This window comes from Camelina sativa, chromosome 5 (genome assembly GCF_030686135.1).
Source record: "Camelina sativa cultivar CO46 ecotype springtype chromosome 5, ASM3068613v1".
Classification (NCBI taxonomy): Eukaryota; Viridiplantae; Streptophyta; class Magnoliopsida; order Brassicales; family Brassicaceae; genus Camelina; species Camelina sativa.
Window position 1 is genome coordinate 37381009 of NC_141884.1, and position 12853 is coordinate 37393861.

At 31.0% G+C, this 12853-nt stretch overlaps 1 long non-coding RNA gene across 8 annotated transcripts; it reads left to right on the plus strand.

Annotated features, from left to right (window-relative positions):
* Window positions 1–259: 259 nt before the first annotated feature.
* Window positions 260–10403, plus strand: LOC104788042 (uncharacterized). Of its 8 annotated transcripts, none has more exons than XR_015557851.1 (7): window positions 266–394; window positions 672–834; window positions 6705–6767; window positions 6882–6961; window positions 7047–7096; window positions 7674–7787; window positions 7899–8103. It is a non-coding gene; the product is annotated as an uncharacterized LOC104788042 (long non-coding RNA). The 8 variants fall into 8 exon arrangements; XR_015557853.1 differs by lacking the exons at window positions 266–394; window positions 672–834 and adding exons at window positions 6085–6284; window positions 10148–10403 and having other exon boundaries at window positions 7899–7919; XR_015557852.1 differs by lacking the exons at window positions 266–394; window positions 672–834 and adding an exon at window positions 6085–6284.
* Window positions 10404–12853: the final 2450 nt, after the last annotated feature.

Below are 12853 nucleotides of genomic sequence, written 5' to 3' on the forward strand. Positions count from 1 at the left end.
TCTCATATCCCTACTATTAATCGTAAAATATTGCCTGAAAAAAACCTTAGTTCTGTAAGAATTTACAATACAATGCCATTGCAATTATGACCATTTTAATATTTTTCGTGCAGGATAAAATTGTCATTAAACCCTTACTGAAAAACGGATAAACACGCGGGTCATTTAATCCAGTAATTTGACTCGTTTCATGTTATAATCTCAGCCATTCATTCTCTAAGTTTTTTAAAATCCTGACCGTATATTTTGAGATCCTTTTAATCTCTTACAAAAAACAAAACCCTTACTCAGATTCTTCTTTTTCTCTCGCCTCTCTCTCTATTTTTAGCAAAAGCATAGAGGAAGAGGTTCTGGATTGCTGCAGTACATAGAGATATGTCTCTTTCGACAATATGTAAGATCAGTTTTTTGTATTCTAATTGCTTCTTTTTCTTTCGTTCACTAATAGATATGTAAGATATGTTTTGCGAGATCTGTTTGTATTATGGATGAGTAATTCTGATTTAATTTTTGGTTTGGATTTTGTCAATGTTTGCAGATGAAACTTGATTATATTTTGCTTTATTCCGTAGTATTGTTCTTCTTCTGCTATATATATATATATATATATATATATATAAAGAGAGAGAAGTAGCGCTCATTGCTCTCGATCTGTTTTTTTTTTTAAAAAGGTTGGATCGGAGATGTCCGGGAGGAGAAGCATACACCGGCGACTTCAATCATCATTGTAAACGCCTTGAAGAACGTAAAATTTCAAGGGCCTAAGTTTATGAGTCAAGGTTTGAAGACTCAGAAGACGTGGTTTAGAGAACACTGATGATGAACCACCGAAATGTATGTATTTCGTTTCTCTCAATGTTCCCTTTCTCTTTTTAGGATCTGTAAAAAGTTTAAAGATGGAATGAATGACACAAATCTCTCTGTAATTAGACTGTTAATTGCATAGTACAGTCTTGGAGCTGTTGAACTTCGACATCGTTGCTTCTTCTTTGCAATTAGGAATATAAATTTGGGGTTTTTGAGTTCTGATTTGTAGGGATGAGTTTCCGGTTTCTGCTGGTATTCTCCATGTTTTTCCAAGTCTTTTTGATTGTCTATGGAGAATGGCAAGATGCTCTCATGGAGGTTCGGTACATTGATGTTTATTACATTGTTTTTTTTTAATGCTGCTTTGTTGATGGCATCTGGTGAATCTCCTTACAAGAGAACCACATACCGATATTCGCCTTTGCTAAACAATGTCTAACTCGTAATTCTTTCTTTCATTGGTCACTTGGAAAGTTTCTCTTCTCAGCTTCTGATTTGTTTGATGATTTGTTCTTTGGTCATTCTGAATTTTATTTTCATGTTTCATATTTGTGGGTAGGCTATCCTTACTATTTTGAAAGAACGTAAGGTGCCTGAGAAGATATGTACATACATTATTCTGTAATGGTTTGGCTTTTCAATCCGTTTACATTCACTATTAGAACCAGTAGGAAACTGTTAACCCATGGTTTGTGCCATAGTATTATGGATCATCATCTCTCTTATGCAAGGTAGACACTTACTTTGAGTGTTCACAGTTTCCAATACATGTTAATAGAGTTGATGTTTTGGTTCGCTTATGTAATTTGTGTCTTGCGTAGGTTGCTCCGTACCAAAAAAAAAAAAAAAGATGAGTCGCTTTCTAAAGATCCTGCTTGCAAGATTCTGCGTCGGGAGCTTACTAAAATTGTTGTGGATGGTGTTGTGTCTAAGCTTTGACATAACCAGTCCTTTTTTTTTCTTTCCCTGTGTTTGGTCTGATCAGCTTCTTCGTCATATGTCTTTTCAGATGAGTTTCTTTTGCTTAAGCATTTTTCTCCAGGTTCTGGCCTCTTCTTCAGCACCAGCAATGTGTTTCCGAAGGTCAATAACATATGACACAGAGAAAGATGAGAAAGAAGTGTTCTTCACTATTACCTCATGTACTCGGTCTACTTTTGTTGCTTTGCGTCTTCCCGGCTCCATTTTCAGTCACAGGTTAGTGTTTCAATTTGCGACACACATTAACAGTTTAACACTAATATCTACATAAAAACATACAACATATTTTTATCAAACAGTTCCGAGGAGCTTTCCAATCTGTTTGAAGAGAAAGAGCCAAGCTTGGAGTTGGAGGAAGTGAAGCAAGCTTTTGATGTCATTGATGAAAACAGAGATTGGTTTATCGATCCAATAGATTTTCAAAGAGTTTTGACTGCTGTTATTCAATTATGTATTTGATTAATACAATCCTCTCTTATTTTGTTGGAATGGATTTTAAGATATTTTTTCGTCTAAAGCATGAGTTAAACAAATACCAGCTTTTTATCTCTAACTTTGATGAACTTCATTGAAAAAATTATAAGCAAATAAATTTTCTAAAATTACAGACTTTTTTAATATACAAGCAGTCATAATAATTCATTACATTAATTTTAATAGTAGGGATATGTTTGGAGAACATATATCATTTGGATTTTATTTAAGATAACTTTATTTATTAACAAAATATTCAAAAAAACATTAAATAATATCATTTGGATTTTATTTTAGACTCAGAAGATAACTGAAATTGAATCAAAAGATGGAATGAAAATCTTTAGTCATAAGATTAATTTTATATATAAATATACTCTTAATATCATCAGAAATATATTACTATTTATGCACATAATTTCATATCAGAACATGTAAATTAAATTATGATTAAAATTCCAATCTATTAATGATATTAAGATGAAAAATAGTGGACGTGAGACAGAAATGGATAATTTGAGAAAACAGTGTACTTACATCTTATACAATTTTAACCAAAATTGAATCAAAAGTTGGATTAGAAAATATGCTATTAATATCATGGAAACTGGAAAGTACATTAATGATTATGCAAGTATTAATTGATACAATTATTTCTCATATAACATGATTTATTATGCTTAAATGTATGAATTACATTTTTGCCATATATTAAATATTTTTGTAACTAAAACAAAACGAAAATTATGGAAATGTAATTAAGTAGAGATACATGGTCAATAATTTTCACAATTTAAAATAAAATTCTTCTAAAACATATTTGAAAACAAAAATTTCAGCCCAAACGGAATTGTAACTATATATATATTAAACACTCATATGGAGAATACATGTATTTTGCCTAATTTTTTTAGTCAAAATTTATTAATAAATTATTATATGAGTAATTATTTAAAAAGAAATGGTTATGGGACATAAAATTTCTAACAGGATGGATAGGACGGGACGGAAAGCGATGGGACGGGATGAGATTTAACACCATGTAACAAAATTACTTTAACATTTTTAACAAACATGGTTTGTGCTTGATTATTATGGATGGATTGCAAAAAATGTATATTTTCCAGCTGATGAAGATGATGATCATATTTATTTTCTGTACGGGTTGGAGAATTCTACATATACACCAAAATATTAACAAAACACCTTAAAAGAATGGCAACCTAATTTTTGTGAAAAATATTAATATTAGACAATTAAAGTTTTACAACCTAAAATGTTAATTATTTGACTAAATATATGTTTTATCAGTGTTTTCAAGTAATTTAATTTACTAATTAAGTACATATACTGAAATAGTATAAGTAAACTGAAATGGGTAATACGAATAATGAAAAAAAATATTTTGATCAATTTTTTTAGAAAAAGAGAGACATAAATTTTAGATAAAAGTACAAATCAGAAAATATAGATAAATAAATTCAATTGTCAAATTTTCACTAATTTTCACCACTTTGGAATGGGATTTTTGAAAATTTTGCTAATTTTGAAAACAATTATCTTTTTGAAAAATTATAAATTTAGATAATTTCAACTAACTAAATAAAAAAATATTCAATGGAGAACTCTGCTATCCCAATTTCTTACCCAAACTGTTTAGTAAAATTGTCTACCGAGTAGTTATTTAAAGGAGAAAGAACATCAGACAAAAAATTTTGATAGATATGGGACAAGACGAGACTGGATGAGACGAGACGATATGAAACAGATGAGACGGAACGAGAGGAGATGGGTTGGGACATGAGGGGACAGGACAGGATAGGATGTATTTTACTAGGGTTTTTTTTTTTAATTTACATGAAAAATAACGTTTATAAAAATATTTTGTCCCATGCTGTAGCACGGGTTTTTCTTTTATTGTATTGGGATCTTAATTTTGATGTTACTTCCCGTAATTCTACAGCTAATTTAGTTCTAATCAAAATAATTAGATGTTTTTCAGAATTATAATTTGTTTTTGGATAATTTTACTACCTAACTAAAAATTAAATATACAATGGAGAATTCGATTATTATGTCTAAATTTCTTACCGAATACATATTAATAAACATTGCTTAATGAGTATTTATTGAAAGAGAACGATCATAGGACAAAAAAATTATGATGGATAAAGAGAGAAAGACAAGACGGGACAGGATGGGACGGGATGGGATGGAACGAGACGGGAAATGTTTCCTATTACAAAGTAGATATGTTTGGATTTATATGAACAATAATTCAAACTAAAATGAAATTGAAATCCAATATTTATATTTATTATCAATATCTTACAAATAGTTTTATATATTTAAAATAATAAGATTCTAACTCATTTTTTCAAATTTAAAATTTATATGAGAAAATTTAATACTAAATTAATTTATATGAAAGATTTAAGTAAAAAAAAAACACGACATCATGTTATTAATGTTTGTCAAAAATTTGAAAGAAGAAAAAAACAAAACCATAAATAAATATGAGAATAAGGTGGCTGGATGGCTTCAATTGTAGAGACTTTCATAAGGTGGCTGTTCCGGCGAATAAAGTGACGATTGTTATCGCGAGTAGTGTCACGAGAAATGGTAGATTTTAGTCATATTTAGCACTGTGGGCCATCTTGGCTTCATGATCAAGTGCATGTTGATGAATAATGTTGTTGGTGTTTATTATTGTTCTTGGTTAATTTCGATTCTCAAACTATTTTTGGTTATATCTGATGACCAAAAAAAATGACAAATAAGTCTCTTATTTTTCCACAATCAGCAGTCCATGATTAAAAACTTTTTGATTCATCATCACTGTCTTTGTTGAAAGCCACTGTCTTTTTGGATATGCAATGGAAATGGGTAATTCGTATAATAGAAAAGATTGCACTTAAACGATTTTCTTAAAAAAAATCACTATGTGACATATAAAGAACTAATATGAGATGGATATTTTGAAATTTTGGTTGAAAATATTCAAATGGAGATTTTATATATTTCGTGAAGTAATTCTTCACTTTGGAACGGGTAACTTCAATATTTTAGTATTTTTTTAAAACAGTTAGATAGTTTGTTAATATTGTATTTTTTTGATAGTAAAAACTAACTAAATAAATAAAAAATATATTCAAGAAGAATATGGGTATCCCATCTAAATTTCTTACCTAATCTCTATTAAAAATATTGTCTACCAAGTAATTATGTAAAAGAGAATGATCATAATTGTGACATCCCGGTTTGCGGAGATGTTTAAAAAAATTGATTTGGTCACCTATGTCACCAAAGTGCAGTTTTCTTTTCGGTCAAAGGTCCTGAGAGAACTCTAAAGTTAAGCATGTTTGAGCTGGAGTAGTTTCAGGATGGGTGACCATCCGGAAAGTGATTGTCGAAACTGTGCGAGTGGAGACAAAACACATGGAAAGATCATGTGGTAATTTGTAGGGATGGTAAATAAATCTTTAAAGCCTCCTGGACGTAACAAATCGACTGTTGGATATGGATGGGCCTACTGGCCGAGAATGGATGTGGGCCCACTAAGCGAGGTGGGCCTATGGATCGGGAATGGATATGAGTGGGCCCACTAAGGTGATGATCGGAGCGTTACAATAAGACAAAAAATTATGATGGATATGAGAAGATAGGAGATGGAACGGGACATGATAAAACGGGACAAGGACGTGTTTCCCGTTCCTCTAGATTATATATTATATACGTGTAATAATCCAAAGTAAAACCAAACATAAATTAGATATTTAAAATAATATAATTATATAAAATATTTTATCCGTGCTATAGCACGGGTTACTACCTAGTATCTCATTGTTTTATAAAAACCCTAATTTCTCACATCTCTGCATCTGGTTATCTGGAGAGGTTGAAGAACCGGAATATATTTTTCCGATGGTCTTGCTTACTCCACCGATCTAAATTCGGCTAAAGATTCTAAGATCAGTTACACGAGAGATCAAACCCTCGAATTTAGTGTTCGTCGAGTCGAGGCAATTACGATGATTTTGAATCCTCGATTAATCTGTTTATGAATTGTGTTTCTTTGTTACTTTATTTGATTGTTTCTTTTTTACAGCGTCTCTCGTTTTCTGTTACTGTTTCTTAATTTGTATCATCGATACGTTGATCATCTTGCTTTCATTTGTTTCGATCGATTCTGTTAGGTTCATCATCAATACTATCGAAGATAGTTTTTACCGATTTGTGATTTGTTTGATTTGGTTTTGATAACGATCGGGGATACTGAAATAGAAGATCTGTTTTAGGTTTAGGTTTTGTGGTTTAGGTGATCGAAGATGAAGTAGTTTTGTGGTGCTCTGTTTCTTGGTTTAGATTTTGTTCTGAATCACCGGTTTGATTCTTGTTCTGATTCTTCTGGTTTATACATATATTTTTTTTTTATGCTACAGATTTGATTAAACTCTTCTTTGGTTGATGAAAAGGAGAAAGAGACGCTTTTCTTCTCTACATCGGTAAATATTTTTTTCACATTTTTTTGTGTATTTTACTCATTGTTATTAAAAATTCGGATTCGATCAAGTTTTCATAGTGTTTGGAAATATTTACTCATTGTTCTTATTATTCAGTTACATGATGATGGTGATATCATATAAGTGTGGTTCTGATTCATTATAGTGTTATGTGTAATCAAGGAAGCGGCTCTTAGGTACAACTATCTTTCTTCTTCTTGGTCTTTTGGTTTTTGTTCTTGCCTTTTTGAAGTTTGATGTCATGTGTCGTTTCTTCTGCAGCTGCAAATTCAAGAGCATATAATGTGGATTCAAAATCAGAAAACAGAGAAGTATGGATTGATTGTTGGCGATAATTGAAGAATGCCTATAATTACATAGTTACATGCATTTATTCGCACATACATACATACATACATACATACATTCATGTGTCCTTGCATTCTACATACATCATATATGCATGCATACATCCATGCATACATACATCCATGCATACATACATGCATACATACATACATGCATACATACATATATGCATACATACATACATAAAATACATACATACATGGATAGTTGCATATTTGATTGCCTTGCACATTCATAATTGCTTCCTTACTTCTGCATTCATTCATTGCTTGTTTGCTTGCTTGCTTATTTGCTTGCTTGCTCGCTTCCTTGTTTTCTTTTTTTTCTGCTTGCATACATCAGGCGATGCATAAGATGAAAAATGAGTTTGTGATATTCTGGGACGGTCTGAAGACAAAGGAAAAGGACCATGTTCTGGTTCTTGCAGCAACAAAGACATTTTGACCTTGATGAGGCTATCATTAGAAAGGTTGCCTCGTAGGTAATTTTATAAATATCTTTCTTGTTGGACTAATCTTTATGTCAAATTGACTTCTGCAGGTTGATGGTGGGACTACCAGATGCTCTGAATATAACAAAAGAAGACTTTTCCACTGATTTGGATATTGATGGAGTTAATAGTATGACTAATAGATATTCTAGAACGATCTCGAGGTAAATTCCTAGTAATTTCTATCATATATCAAGTCAAAATGATTAGAAATGCTCATATATTTCCATGTTACATGCTCTTTTGGTGCGTGCATAATCAATGTGTTACTGGAGATAATGGAGAAGGAAAAAACTGTAAGTCGTCTTGGTGTTGAACCAAGAATACTTTATGTTGCCTAAACTTCTCAATATAATCAAACTTTACATCTATTAAAAATGTCAGCATTATCGATCGTATCATGTTTCTTTCTACCCTTATATTTGTTCCTTAAAACTATTAAAAAATGCAAGTACAGAGATTTTAGAAATTCTTGTGAAACCCGTCTCTTTTTTTAGCTCACCTATACAAATAATTCAAATATTTGTAATATTCTCAGTGACTGAAATAAATAATATATAGAAATCAATATTAATAAAACTATAAAAGTTTGTAATCAACAAATCTTAAGTTTCTTTTTACCAGTTTTTAAAGTATGATATGTTTTTGTTTTCCGATTGCACCCAAAAAAAGAAACAAACGAGTTTAACGGAATAGAATCGAATGTCATTGTATTTACAGTAAATCACTGTTTATTCCAAATTGAACCGGACCATGAACACAACAACCAAACCACAACTTCGACTACCGATCCTACCTGAGTATGATGAAATAGCTCATCACTCACAAAGACACAAAATCATTATTAAAACTCAAAACATGTTCTGTTGATAGTACCAGCCGTTCATTTTTTAATGTTTCATAACCAACATTTAAATCATTTTTTATCTCAAATTGAACGAAAACTTCAACCAATGATCTCTAGTCGGCTAGTCTAGTATAATGAATTAGCTGCAGGTTTATTATGAAAGCTTTAAACAACATATTCCAATAATTGCATCAACCGTCAAATAAGTAGGAAGAAACCAAAATGTAATTTGACTAAAACATTAACATATTCTTCAATTGGGGGGTTTGTAGCTTCAAATCCTCTTTGAATAGTAGAGAGAAAAAAAGAAAAAGAAAAAAAGGGCAAATAATTGAAAAACATGTTAAGAAGAAAAAGTAGAATTCCTCTTGGAATCCAATAATCTACTTTATGTAAGTTTATTTTCTAATATAGGTTTTGGTAGCAGTGCTTTAACCTTTTAGCTTTCTTTTTACAAATTATTACGAGTATTTTTTTTGGCTCCTTTGGGTTTAATTTTTACCTGCATAAGTCGTGGCAAACAAACAGAACTTTCCAACGAACCTATTAGCTTTGTTAATAATAATATGCACGCAATACGGTTGGAATTAAGGAGATATGATTTGCAATTATGGCCAATTATAGCATTTGTCTTTTGACATTATCCATTCCCTTTATACTTAATAGTTGAAAATAGCTATAATTCAATTGATTCATTTCCATGGGTTGGTCCTTCTTTCTAGGATGGTAGGAGTATAACTATTTATAATTTGGCTCATTAGGATTTAGGACACACTTATGTTTTAATCGAATAATCTTGTACATAAGTCCCATCAAAGCCTTAATAGCTAGGTTACTGTAAGAAATCCTTCGTTATTGTTCAATTGTCTAATCTAATCAAAAGACGTCTTGTCGGGAAAATTGGGGTCGAATCAATGAAGCAAGAGGTAGATCACTACTAGGCTCTAGTCTAATCTATAACGAAGTAAGAACAAACTTATAGGATGAGATTATTTAATAATTTACATCACATCACGTGTGGATTTTCTTAAACTATTTTGAGTTTGAAATGTAATCCTATCTTTATTGGCCAAGACAAGTAACAACGAATCAAAATACAAAACCTTAAACAAGCAAAAGCTGAACTTGGGGCAAACCACCTAACCTAATGATTGATTTTTAAATTTAAAATTAAATTTAAGTAGAGAGTTATTGTAATGACAGCAAAGTTTTGTTGTTTATACTGGGCTAGGCCCATACATGTCTCATATGCAGTCCAAAAGTGAACATGTAGACACAGTAAAAGAATCCATGTAGAAGATAATAAATCGCTAGTTTCTGGTCTTTTACTTTTAAATGAAAGTTTTGAAGGTTGTATATTGATTTCTCTGAAATATTTTGTTATGAACAGATACTATACATGTACAGTATACACATATATAATATTTCTAGTTTAATATTTTAGTTTCAGACTTTCGTTCACTTGTAGTAATTAAAATGGATTTTTTTTACCATTTTGCCTGGATCGGATGATACGGGATACTATGGTCTTTTTCCTTTCCAATGGCATAAACAGTCTTATTATTTTTTTCCATATTTTCTTACTTACATCAATACATACATTTTTTTTTCATGTGTTACATATACTTTTTGACATCATTCTAAGAACTTGTCCGAATGTCTTTTCTTCCTTTTAAGACAATGGAGATGATTCGAAGGAGTATGACGTCAGCCCTAGTAAAGATTGGGAAACGAGAATACGGACGGTTGGAGTGTGACGTAGCATTGTCAGCCTCACCCACCAAACTCGGCCATAGACCTCTTTTCCAGTTTCCACTAAACTTGTCTCACGTACATTTTCGATATATATGTTACAAGAGTTGTCAACTGTATTTATACGTATAACTGGTTACATATGTGTTTTTTAATGGAGATATACATGTCGAGATTTAAAGGTTTTGTGGTATTTTGCCGACACGGATGTTGATAGGCTTTGGGTGGTGTGTGTGACCACCAAATTTGTTTTTTAAATGAAAAATTTAATATAAATTAAGTAAAAATTGTGATAAGTGGTACGTAGGCTCGGATCAAATAGTGATGGGGAGAGAAGAAAACGACTGAAAGAAACTTGAGGGTTCCTCAAAATCACTATGTGGTATTTATCGTAATTCCCTACATGGGCTCGAGAGGTACTGAAGAAATATAAAACTTTTTAATAGATTGTATTTTTCATTCCACTTTAGCAATTTAAAAACAAATGAAGAAAACGCTCCTTTGGCAGCCCTTGTCCCCCTTATATATATATTTTCTTCATACAACCGCGCAAATTGGTAATTCCCACAAGAAGAAAAGTTAGACAACCTTAAATATAGATAGAATATTTTTTCTTACCCTAACTTATTTAGCCCTCCTGTAGAGTTTGTAGTTCAGCTCAATTTAATTCTCTTTCATTTAGAACAAAATCACATACTAAAATACATGCGAGCAAGGCATATATATATAAAAGATCGTTTTTCAATATCTGGTATCTTAAGATTAAACGAACTAAAATATGATAGCATATTTTAGTATTGCATGATGATATTTTTAAAGAAAATAATGTTTAGACTTCGAGTAGATTACATGTAAACTAATAACACCCACAATAATACTAAACAACTAAGAGATTTAACGGCATGTCGATTGCATGCATTTTGGAAAAAGGTCTATAGGAAATTATAATCTTTGATGGAGAAGGAAATAGTTCTAATTAATTACACTAGCTAGTTGATGATCCAAGAGGACTAAGGTATCTTGAAATAGTTCTAAATTTCTAATTACTAACTAATGGTCTAATTTTAGCTAGACTTTCACAGTTTTACGGAAGAAATATAATTTCGTAAATATTATTGTTATAAATAATAAGGAATTGAAAATAGCAGATAGAGAGAGTAAATGCTTCTGCCTTCTTGTGTGAGATATACGCAATACGCATAAACGTACAAACATTTACGTATATTTCTATTTGAGTAGTGAGCTATTTTTTTTTTGGGATGCTATTCCTCTTCCAGCATCTACATGTTACTATGTTAGTGCTCTCGTCTTTTTTTTTCGTCACTTTAGTTTCCATTATGTACGTAACATGGTGTATATAGATTATACATTATATAAAACAATTCAACCATATTAATCGTATAAACTTACAACAGAGAGATGTTGCAACATGAATATATACGCACATGTGTATCATAATAGTATGCATGATGTGCCTAATGACAAATTGTAGTAACGATTTTCCAAAACTTATGTAATCCATTGGTATCAGGACTGATTGGTATAACCGTATAATAAATAAGCTATTTAGGCTTTTAATGGAGCACTCAGAGTAGAGTGGATGAAGTGCGTCCATTCAACAATATTTTTGCCAAGAATGGTTGACTTTTTTTCTTCCAGTTGAAGTTTCGGACTGGCTACATGGTGCGTGCAAGTATGTGTCTTTGAAAAAAAAAACAAAAAAAACTGAAATTTTTTTTATAAATTAATGAATCAGTTAATACAATTTTATTTTTAGTAATTAATAAATATTTTGGTCATATAAAGTGATAGGAAATTAAATAGTATATATTTATTTATTATTTCAATACTTTAATTATAATAATGCCAACCCAATTTTTGTATAATTCCACACCGTCTGTTTAACATATTTCGTATGTTCCATATTCACCATATATATTATTCTTTTTCGTTTCGTCCGAATCCATTAATTGATCCACAATGTCCGTTTTGATGTAATTATATATTCTAGAACCTTAGCCTACCGAGTGGAAGCACATACGAAGCTTATAGCTACTAGAGCGAAGAGTGCACTAAAACTCATGTATAAAGAGAGTCTTATCAATACCAGTACGTACCGATGGTCATAGTCTCTGGATATATGTGGGAGTTAACAGCTATAAGAGAGATGATCATAGTAATTATGAATCTATGATGCTGTAAACTAAATGGTGATAATTAATGTCGATCGAGAGTCAAAATTGGATAAAAATTACAAAGGCTAACTAAGTACTCCTGACTCCTGTTGTCCTACCATAACCTATATATACGTACATAAATCTAAAACAAAAAAAAAAAGATATATAACAAATTATAATGATTACTTCTTGGTCGGAATCTCACGGATGTTTTATATGCTAGCTCAGAGTAATCATTGAACTGTATTTTTTTCTGAGCTATAATTTGAATTAATTAGTATTAGTCATAACAACTGCTCTGGAAGTGAGCACGTCACTGTTTTAAAGCAACCTAAAACTGTCGAATTCCTAAATCAGAACACTTATAGAATAACAGAATGATGCCTATAATATAATAATATAATGTTTGAAAGTTTTAATTTGTATTAGGAAGTATTATTTCTTAAGAGATCCA